Source organism: Struthio camelus, chromosome 10 (genome assembly GCF_040807025.1).
Source record: "Struthio camelus isolate bStrCam1 chromosome 10, bStrCam1.hap1, whole genome shotgun sequence".
Lineage (NCBI taxonomy): Eukaryota > Metazoa > Chordata > Aves > Struthioniformes > Struthionidae > Struthio > Struthio camelus.
The window spans coordinates 25751369-25761919 of NC_090951.1; the positions used below are offsets into that span (position 1 = coordinate 25751369).

The 10551-nt window shown below is 59.1% G+C and overlaps 1 non-coding gene across 1 annotated transcript; it reads right to left on the reverse strand.

The window, feature by feature from the left end:
- Positions 1–1000: 1000 nt before the first annotated feature.
- TRNAH-GUG (transfer RNA histidin (anticodon GUG)) lies at positions 1001–1072 on the reverse strand. Its single transcript has one exon. It is a non-coding gene; the product is annotated as a tRNA-His (tRNA).
- Between the last annotated feature and the right edge of the window lie 9479 nt (positions 1073–10551).

Here is a 10551-nt window from a genome sequence, read left to right on the forward strand (position 1 = left end):
GCCAGACATCCCGGGACCTGCCAATACAGACACCTTGGAACACCAGAAGCGCTCGGGGCCGTTCCAGGCTTGACCTGGGCTCTGCCCGCATAGCACTCGGTTTGGGGCCCCGGAGGCAGAGCTGGGCTCTCCTCCCTTCTCTTCCGCAGAGGATCCAGACCCCACTCAGGGCGCAGATGCTAACATTTTCCTTTGCTCTTCAGCATTTGCCCTCCAGGCGGACACTCTCCCAGCACCAGCTGCCCAGCCTCACTGTGGCAGAGCCTTCCTAGCCAGCCTTTCCCCCTGCAGCCAGGCCAGGAGGAAGCACTCCTGGCTCTCTACACGCGAGCACTGCGGTGGAGCTGCAGGCAAAAGCTGCTGCCTCACAGCGCCTCTCACTCTGCAGCAGGCAAGGGAGAAAGGCAGCTCTGCCTTTCCAGGGAGGGTTTCTTTCCCACAGCCAGCTTACAGCTTGGCCGGAACAGGACTTAAGACTTCCAGCATGGTGGCATAACCTCAGAAAAGTCACACGCTCCCCCTGAAGAAAAAAAAAAAGCGACTTCTTTCTCCCAGGGAAGAGCTACTTGTGTTGGGGGTCTCTATGGCGTGGGATGGCAGTTGCGGGTGGGCTGGGGCTGCAGGGCAGTTTGTGTGTGGAGCTGAGAGTGCCCTGACTGCAACACGGAGAGCAAGGGCAAGGGAAAGGAAAGGTGAAAAGCTGGGCACTTTCCAGGCAGAGTCTCTCAGTTCTCAAGCTTGGCCTGGAGAACGGAGAAGCTTGACTGCTTTCCCAGAAGCAGGGGTAGCTGTCACGGCAGCCCCCCAGCAGAAGACACTGCACGATCACTAGAAACCAGGAAATCATTTTAGGCACGAGCCCACTGAATGTTTCGAACTTCCTAGGAAGAGCTGCCTAGGCCATGGCATCTTTGGAAACAAACCCCTTGGCCTACCCTTGCGGGTGCCTCCCGTGTCTTTTCCAACTCTCCTTTTCACCCGGCGGGCTTTGCAAAACCATTGCTGTGACTCGGATTCGAACCGAGGTTGCTGCGGCCACAACGCAGAGTACTAACCACTATACGATCACAGCTGCCCATGTGATTGCCTTTCCTCCTCGGGCCATTTGTTCCTCCTGCCTTCTGCCCTCCTGCGGAGCAGCCAGAGCTGTCAGGTGACGGCAGGCTAGCAGGGAGAAGTCAGAAAATGCGAGTCTGTGTCCTTGCAGAGCAGCACCCGAACAGCGCAAGCCCTCATGTGCCTCCCTGGGAGAGGGGAGGCAAACTCACGCTCTAGATTCACCTTTTCAGAAGTCTCAGTTCTTGGGGATGGCAAAGAACTGGACTGAAGGAAGTTACGGGGCATGTCCAGGGGCTGGCGATGAGGAAAGGACAACTCTGCAAAGAGCGGCCCCGCGTAGCCAGCTGGACAGAGGGTGGTGTAGGGGGGAAGGCAGGTGCATAGCACAGGGGATAGGAACTGCTCCGTGCCCAGCCCTGGCTCTTTCTGCTCAAGTGTCCCCTCCACCACGCACCCTGGGGTGCAGTGTGAGCCTGTGGGCGCACCTCCACAAAGAGCGACGGTCCTTTCCCCACTTGCTCTGCTCCTGCTGCTGGGAGAGGTCCTGGCGAGAGGTTGCAGCTGCAGGAGTGCTGCGCTGGGTGGCGGAGGTGGCTCAGCAGAAGGGAGCTGCTCCTCGCCTGAGCTACGTTGCAGCCATGCCCGGCCCTGGCCGCCATGCACCTCGCTGACCCTGCCCTTCCCTGGCTGACCAGGCTCCAGAGCTTGGCCTCAGACCCGTCTCAGCACTTTGGACTTGGCTGGCAACCACTGCTCTGTGCCTGGCCCTCGTTCCTGACACTCAACCAGCTCTCCCTTCTTGCTCGGGTGCTGAGGGCCTGTGCCCTGCCAGGGAGGTCCCTGCCTCACTGGCCTTGCTATGTCCCTCGCAGCCTGCTTGCCTGCCCTCGGAAAGCAGCCCGCTCCCACTGCTGGCTGCCACCTGCAGCAAGAGCGTGCTCACGTTTCGCACTGTGCTGCAAGGACAGCCGGAAGGGGCATCGGTCTCCTGGCGAGAGGCAATCCAGACTTCCCCCAGCCCAACCCATGCACCAGGACAGGAGTGTTGCAGTCTGGTGGGTATAGGTGAGTGGTGCAAGGAGCTGGATTTTGGCTCCGGTTTCTTGGAGAGGTGGGTTTGAAGCCCGTGCTGTCGGGCTTTGTTGTCTCAGGCTGCTGTGATTTGTGCCCAGCTGTGATTTTTCTGCTCAGGGACTTTCCAGGTGCAAACCTGTGTCCAGCAGTGACCAGCCTCCCCGCCGACCGCCACCTTGCACTCCCTGGGCCTTCCCACTGCAGGGTGCCTGCTGCCCAGAGGCTCTGGTTGAGGGCCTCGTTCTCAGAAAGAAGGAGGAATGCCTGCAGAGTTGCCTGGGAAGGCTCGGGCTGCCACGGCAATTTGTCTTCCTGACCGGCTGTGGGGGGCTGTGGTTGGAGGGGTTGGTCCCCTGCAGGGCAGGGCTGGTGCCCACCGGTGGGTGCACAGGCAGGCTGGGCCTCTCCTCCCTGGTGGTCTAGTGGTCAGGATTCGGCACTCTCACTGCCGCGGCCTGGGTTCGATTCCCAGCCAGGGAAAGGCTTAGGGTTAGGGCTAACCCTATTGCCACAGCAAGCGAGGCCTTTCACCTGGGGGGGCAGCGTGGAAGGAAGGGGACCCTATCAGACGCACAGGAGCTCTGAGCAGGCACGAGGAACAGGGCGTTTCCTCTGTTGCAACAACAGCCATCCTGGGCTTGCCTGTGCAGCCAGCTCCAGGGCAGCCCTGTCTTCTGCCAAATCCCCTTGCAGAATACCCTTTCCTTAGGGCTCCTGGGAGGCGCTGGGTGACAGAGAAAAGGTCTCTGGGTCTGCGGGACGTGACTCACCTGCCGCAGGAGCTGCCTTGTCTTTCAGTCCTAAGATCCCTGCACTACCCAGTCCCACAGAGGCAGGAGCAGGCGACTCTGCAGTGAAGCTTTGCTCTGCACATGCCAATGAGAGACCCTTCCCATGCTTCCTGGTGCAGACGGGGCCAGAAGGCCCAGGGAGGAGCTGAAATGGGCTCCTGGGCCCATGGGCAGGGTGTGTGGAGCATTGCTGGTCAGGGCCACTGAGGCCCTCAGGGCCCTGACAGCACCCAGGTGTCGCGTCCTGCTGCTACGCCACAGGGGACTCGCAATAACAACCAGTGCTTAGGCCCTGCTGATAGTCACAGCCTGAGCCAGCCCTTGGTTCTGTTACGTCCTGGACAACTCCGGTCACTTTGAAAGAAGCCCTGGAAACAAGCCCACCTGCCCCCCACACTCAGCCATGGCACAGGTGTTCCTCAGTGCAGCGAGATGTTGGTGCACAAGGGGTGGCGCTTAACGCTCCCAGACCCGATTTTGCATTCGCACGGCCTTTGGCACGGTTTGGAGACGGTCCTGGCGGACTCTTGGACAGTGCCCGGGGGGAAAGGAAGTAGCCGTTGCTGAGAGCACAGCTCACCGAGGCAGCACACAGGTGCAGCAGTTTGAGCCAAAGGAGGCTGTGACCTCTCGCAAGCTCTAACAGGCTCCAGCGAGCTCTGTCAGCCATTCCTGAGCACAGGGCGCTTGGAGCTCTAGTTCCACCTAGAGTCGTGATGAGGGAAGGTCAAGCAGCCGTCCAGCAGGTGCCAGCGAGAGACCTGTACCACAAGCGCTGGGCCCAGTACAAGAAAGACATGGCCATGCCGGAGCGAGTCCAGCAAAAGGCCTCCGAGAGGCTTGAGGGATTGAAGCATCCGTCACACGAGCAGAGGCTGAGAGAGCTGGGATTGTTTAGGCGGGAGACGCAAAGGCCCAGAGGGGCTCTTGTCGGTGTGTCTAAATACGCGATGGGGGGAGTAAAGAAGACGGAGCCAGACTCCAGAGCCCAGGCAGACTCCAGACTCCAGAACCCAGAGAGGCTGTGGTATACCTAACCAGCACCAGCCCTTGCTTTGCCGAGGCTCCTCTTTATTCCTTCCTTCCTTTATCCCTTCCTTCCTTCCTTCAGGGCAGAGCTCAGCACAGCCCCTGCGGCCAGCAATGGCAGCGCAGCGTCCCCATCTGGGGCCACCACACTGGTGAGCTCCCCCTCCCCGCCCCCGCCATGGCTCTCGCTGCGCCACGGCGTGGGGTGGGGGCAGCACCCCAAAACAGCCAGCGCAGCTGCCCTTGGCTGAGGTGGGCAAAGCCTGGCAGGGTCTGGGGGAGGGTGTCGCGGGAGGCCTGGCAGCCTCTTGGTGACGCGGGCTGGGGTCACAGTGGGACATGCCGCATCACAGCCACAGCTCCCCTCCCGCCACGGGGCCCCTCCCTGCACTTCCCTGCGAGGCCTGGGCAAGCCCAGCTTTCGGGTGCTGCTCTCGCCACCGCTCTTCTCTGGAGGAGCTGCTTTGCAGCGCAACGAGAGGGCAAAGGCAGGCCACGCAACACTGCTGGAGCCTGCCTGGGGAAGTGCAAAGGAGGAGGAGGAGAAGTTTCCTCCTCCCCCTCCTGCTACAGGGCCTCATTGAGTGTGAGGGGGCGCAAAGATGGAGAACCTGTGGCCAGACGTGTTCCCAACGCTCAGGAATCTCAGCCGCTACGGTAAGGCTTGCAGGAGGTATTTCCTGACTGCTGTAGAGCATATCAGCTAGGAGAAGAGCTATGGAAAGGCTGGGCTCTGTGGGGCAGGGCTGGACAGGGCTAGTGGGTGCCACGAGAGACCAGTCTGCACGTCCCTTGGTGGCCCAGCGGTGAGTTTGGCAGCCGGGACTCCTGCAGGGGAGACACCTGGGGCTGCCCTGAGCCTGGGCGACTCCTGTGGGCACGGCACCGTCCTCTCACTGGCGTGGAAAGCTAGTCCCCGTTTCCCTAGCGGGCGGGTATGCCTTTCAGGCATGCCCACCTGAAAGGACAGGAGCCTCGCTTAGAAGTGGGCAGAGGTGTCCTCGCAGCTCAGCTCTGCAGCTCCCGCCACGTGGAGCGCCTTGCATGTTCGGAATTGGGGTGGCGGTATGTTTTGTCTCACCTGCACCGGTCACCTCCTTGGTGAGCAGGGTGCTGAATGGTTGTGCGCTTGCTGACTTGGATTTTTCCCTTGCTTTCCAGAGATTGTTACCATTTGGGACAGCGTCTCTGAATACATTCTAGAGCACTTGGCAGAGAACAAGGTGGGTCTTGTGGCTCGGTCCTCCCCTCCTGAAACGCTGACGGTTTGCCTTGTCCTGACACCCCTGTGCCACGGCGTGCCGTTGCTTCCCTCCCCTGAAAAGAGAAAGAGCACCCCCGCAGGACACTGTCCTGGACAAATGTGCCACAGAGCAGCTTCTCTGGCACTGGCGGTAACAACGGAAGTCCCGATAAAGCAGAAGAGAGTGCTGGGCACTTTCTGGGCCTTCTCCCTTCTCCAGTGCCAGCATGGAAAAACCAAAGCCTGGCCCCTGTTCCAGGGTTGGTCCCTGCCGTTGGAAACCCCTCCGACTGTAGGTAGGGGAGGAATGTTGGCTCTGCTGTTGCTTTCCCAAAGAGATTTGGGGGGCGAGCCGAGGAGCAAGAGGGAAGAAAGGTCTGGAGTGTGTGCTTTCCCTAGTGCCCCATCTTGCCCTTTGCATGCTAGGGGTGGGCAGGGCCCAGGGCAGCATCCCCACGCTCGGGCAAGCCCTCGGTCCGTTTTTCGTCTCCAGGCTGCTTATGCTTGTTCCTTCTCTCCCGCTGCTGCTCTCAGGGTGTCAAGGTATTAGGAGTGGGGATATTCTATGTCCTTAAACACTACGAGTGCTCCGTGAACGGTGAGCTTTCGATTGCTCGGAGACCCATGTTCCGTATATCGGAGGTTGTTGCCAAGGAATACCAGGCCAGGTGCGCTCAAGATGTTCCTGGTAAGAAGACACGTTAAAACCTTTGCCTGCCCTTGCGCCGAGCTTGAGGCGCATGCAAACTGCTCTGAAGACATGACTGAATGCCTCCGGCTGGCCTGAGAACAACTTCAGCTTGTTCAAGCTGCAGAGGCCAGCCAGGAGCAACTGCTCAGAAAGGCTCCCTGGGTGTCCTTTCCTGGTAATATGCCTTCAGCCGGTGCGTGGGAGGGATAGGACGCTGGCCCCAAAAGCGGAGACATTTGCTGACTACGAGGCGGTGGGGGTGGGGGTGGGGGTCGGGGTGGGGGTGCGGGGGGGGTAGAAGAACCCTGTGGGCTGCTGTGCCGTCCTTGCACTTTGCTTCTTCCTTGCGTCTACTGACATGGCATAGGCTTAGCCAGAGGGCACTGGCTGCGGGCACAGTCACAATGGCCTGGCACCACGCACTTTCTCATGGGACCTGCACCCGTCTGCCCTACTTGTCCTGCCCTCCGGTAACGTGGTCCTACCAAATGGTTAGTTTCCCTTTTTTATTCCTGCACTGGCAAAATCACTGCTGCCCCCTGAGCACCTCAGTTTGCAGGCTGCTCTGACTCTTCCCGGAAGGGACTCCATAAACCGCTCCTAGGCGCTGTAGCAGAGGATTCAAGAGCCTGCTCTGAGGCAGCGCTGTCTTGCCAGAAAGTGTTGTCGCCTTGTGATTGGAGCCCGCTGCCCTGCTGCAGAGGTGACTTTGTTCCTCCTTTGCTGCTGTCTAGGTGACGTAAGAATCGTCCCTCTGAGGTACGAGGATCTATCCGTGTGTGCCCACATGCCTTTTACAACGGTGCAGTGCTGCATACAGGAGACCGTGATGGCGTTCTTTCGGGCCATCTCAAAAAGACAGGCCGTGGACTTTGTCTTCAAGGCCATTGGCATTCTCTCCGTACGAGACCAGGAAGTGACCATGAGATTTTACGATGACTTCCTCCTCACCGTGGATGGCACTGGAAAGCTGCTAGCAGCTCTGCTCGGGGTAAGTCGAGCACTTCCCCGTGCTACGCCTACTTCTTCTGGACACCTGTCAAAGGACGACTGAACTGATCTCTGTTGGCCTGCCAGGACCTTCCCGGCCAGCGGGGCAGCCACGGTCTCCAGCCACGCCAACTCTCTCTAGCGTCCGTCTCTCGTACGCAGTGGTCTGGGCGACAGAGGCGAACGTAGGACGAGCTGCCCCGCGTTAGGCCAAGGCTCTGGCTGGCCCAGCATCCCACTCTCTGTGCTAGAAATGATAATGGCGAGGCTTTTACGGGCTCAAAAGTAGGCAGTTTCTGGGGAAAGAGTCTACGACGCAGGCAGGTATCTGTGGCGCTTCCCCTCGCAGAAAACCATGGTTGAGTGCTGGGCCGTCTGCACTGACCAGCCCTTCCCAGTGTCCCTGGCGTCCCACTGCCATGAACGGCTCTTTTCTGCCCCAGGCCTGCATTCACGCTCTGCTTGGGATGGTCACCCTGTCCCAGCCTGTCTCCTCATCCCAGCCCAATGCCCTTCCCCAGCTCTCTCGTGTGGCACTCCCGGTTCTTACCCACTGGGCAAAGGCAAAGCAAGGGCTGGGTCTCTCTCGCTCCTCTTCCATGCTATGGATGCAACCACCCAAATCCTTGGAGAGCCTGTGAGGCTAACACCAGGTCCGAGCCAGGTGTTCTCTTTCCAGGAAGGCTCATAGCAAGCCAACCGGCAAAACCCGGCCCGCAGAGACCCTGGCTAATCGAATGCCTTCTCCTGTGCCTGACTTCTCCACTAACAGAGAAGGCGCGTCCTCGTTGACTGTCTTGACTCTTGCCCTTGCGAAACACCTGGCAGTGAGGTCCCTCAGTCTCAGCTCTGAGCTGTGCATCTTCTGCTTTCCTAGTTGAGGGCTAGCATTTGGAGAGGAAACTTTGTTTCAGGGTGTCCCGGTGGCAGCATCTGCCCTGAGCACAAGAAAGATTTGCTGCCTTTAGGAGCAAGGCAGTCATGTCGCCGGAACGCTCTCACGTACCTCTGTCTCTGTTTCAGGCCCCAGGGACGAGACCCCTGGTGGTTTCAGGAAGAGGAAGTGTGGCTTTTCGCATGGGTCCCGGCAGTGTCTTCGTGTTGCCACAGTACGTTTGTGGAGTAGGTCTCAGCTCCTGCTCGGTGAATAGGAGGAGGGGAGGCGAGATGGTCTCCAGGGGCAGCAAGGAGGCCTGGAGTACACTTTCTCCGCGTTAGGATAGGGAAGCCCTGGCCCAGACTGGTGGGGCCTCTCGTGTGCGCACACGCCGCGGAGGTCTGGCCTGTGCCTCTCCGGTTCCTCAGAATGAGAGTTCTCAAGGATGTTGCGTACTCTGCTTTGGAAAGCTATGGCCTTGGCAGGCCTTCTCAAAGCTCTCTGGCAACGGACTGTGAATGCGAGCGGCAAAGGGAGCGTGGTGCCTTTTCTGCAGCCTGGCGTCTTCTCCTTTCCAGATTTGATTTGACGCTTCCGGCTGAAAAACAAGAGGCGGAATCTCCCTCCCAGGGATCCCTGAAGTGCACTGAAGAAGAAGGGCAGATGGACAGAACAGGTCATGTCACAGCTGACTTGTGAGAGAGAAGGGAGTGTGCATGCGTGCGTGTGTTCATGCGTGTGTTCCCTTTGTCCTCAGCAGTAGGTGGTTGGAGCCCTGGTCAAGATGCGGTGCCTGGGAGAGTAGACTGCCTCTTTGTGCCTCTATTTACCCCTCGCAGCAAATCTCAAGTGACTCTGGATGGCAGGAGGTCTCAGGGTGGCCCAACAGCAACAAATGCAGCTGGTGCCGCTGAAGGGCAGTTTTGCCCTGGGGCGCTGCGCCCTGGTGGATAGCGCAAGCTCCTCTTTCACTTTAGGACGTTTGGCGGCGAGGTGTCTATGCTGGAGGGGAAGGGAGGGGGGGTCTACCTCTCTGACGGATCCCGGGCACGTGAATGTGGGGAGAAAGATTGCCTGGAGATGACTGTCAACAGGCTGCTAGCGTGTGCCAAGGACGTCCTAGGGAGCAAGACCTCTTGGAGAGCGTGGCTCCAAGGGGATCAGCCTGTTTGATCCGATGCTGGAGCACATCTGCCTGTCCCAAGTGCTCACAAAGACGCTTGCTGAAGAGCCTTCTCCTTTCCTACTTCCAGGGAGTGCTCCCGTTGCGTGCCTCCTCTCTCAAGAAAGGCCTGTGCCACCCGCGTTATCTGGCGCCGGCCGTAAAAAGCAGAAGGGGCGGAAGAGCAAAGGAAGCAAGTCGTCGGCCAGGTGAGGCTCTTGGAGAAAAGGGCTGAGGGTGCCCTTGTGCTCTTGGAGTTCTTCGAAGGGGTTGCTTCTTCCGTACACTCTGTCAGTGTGACATCTGAAGGGCGGCCAACAAGTCTTTGCATGACTTGGTCTTCCTAGATTGACGGCAAGCCTGTCGCAGGTTTCTGCGAGCCTCTGGTGTCAAGCTTCTCTCTGGTGCCTTTCTTGTTTCCAGGACGGAGACTGAGATGTCGCCTGTGAGACCAGCCTCTTCCTCCAGAGGGTCTCGGAAGGCCGCCAAAGGCCGGGAGGCAAAGGACAGAGCGCGTAACAAGCAGACTGAGGGAAAAGGTAATGTCACAGCTGACTGGTGAGAGAGGTGTGTTTGTTTTCCTTTTGGCCTCCGCAGCACGGGGCTGGAGCCAAGCTGAAAAGGCGATGCCTGGCGGAGTAGGCTGCTTCTCTTGTGCCTCTGTTTACTCATCACGGCAGATCTCAGGGGACTCCTCCTGGAAGGGGCTCTCCGGGCAGTCCTGCAGCACCAACTGCAGCAGCTGCCACTGCTGAGGGGCACTTGGCCCTGGGACTCCATGCCCTGGTGTGTCTTGCAAGCTGCTCCTTAGTTGCAGGAGTCTGTCTGTGCAGCAGCATTTAGGAATTTAGGAAGATCCCTCCGCGCTCTGCGCGGGATCAAAATCCTGCCTTGAGCTGCCAGTGGCGGAGGGGGTCTACCTTTCCCAGGGAAGCAGCGCGCTGGAAAGTGGGGAGGAAGACCACGTGGAGATGAGTGGCGACAGGCTGCGAAGCTGTGCCAAAACGTGGCTTCCTTGTGGAGGCTGGTAATTGCAGGCCTTGTGCTGTGCATCTCCCTAAGCATGTCTTTGGGCTGGATGTGCCAGAAGAGCACGTCTGTGCATGTGAGCGCCTTATAGATGTGCAGGAATCTGTTCCCCTTCTCGTGTGGAACTATGCCCTCCAGCCCGCAGCCGCCCCAAAGGAGAGGGTACCATGAGGTCACCAGCACCTCCCAGCCAAGCCCCGCTTTTTAAGCCTATGGGCTAGAGAAAGCAGGAGAACAGCCACAGTACTCCAGGGCAGACGGGTGCCCTGCAGAAGTGAAGAGCTGGACAGGATTCTGTGTCAGCAAGGGCCTAAGACCTGCTCGGGAGCAGAGCTCCGAGGCAATCGGGCTCTTTGATCCAAAGCTGGAGCACAGCTGCCTGTCCTTCTTGTTCAAACACTCACAGAGATGCTTGCTGAAGAGTCTCCGCCCTTCCTACTTCCAGGGAGTCCTCCTGCTGAGCGCCTCCTTTCTCGAGAAAGGCTTTCTCCGCCCACGCTATCTGGGGCCAGCTCAAAGGGAGGGAAAGAATGGAAAACCCGGGCAAACAAGCCAGCTGCCAGGTGAGGCTCTTGGAGCAAAGCATGCCGGTGACCGTGTGCTTTT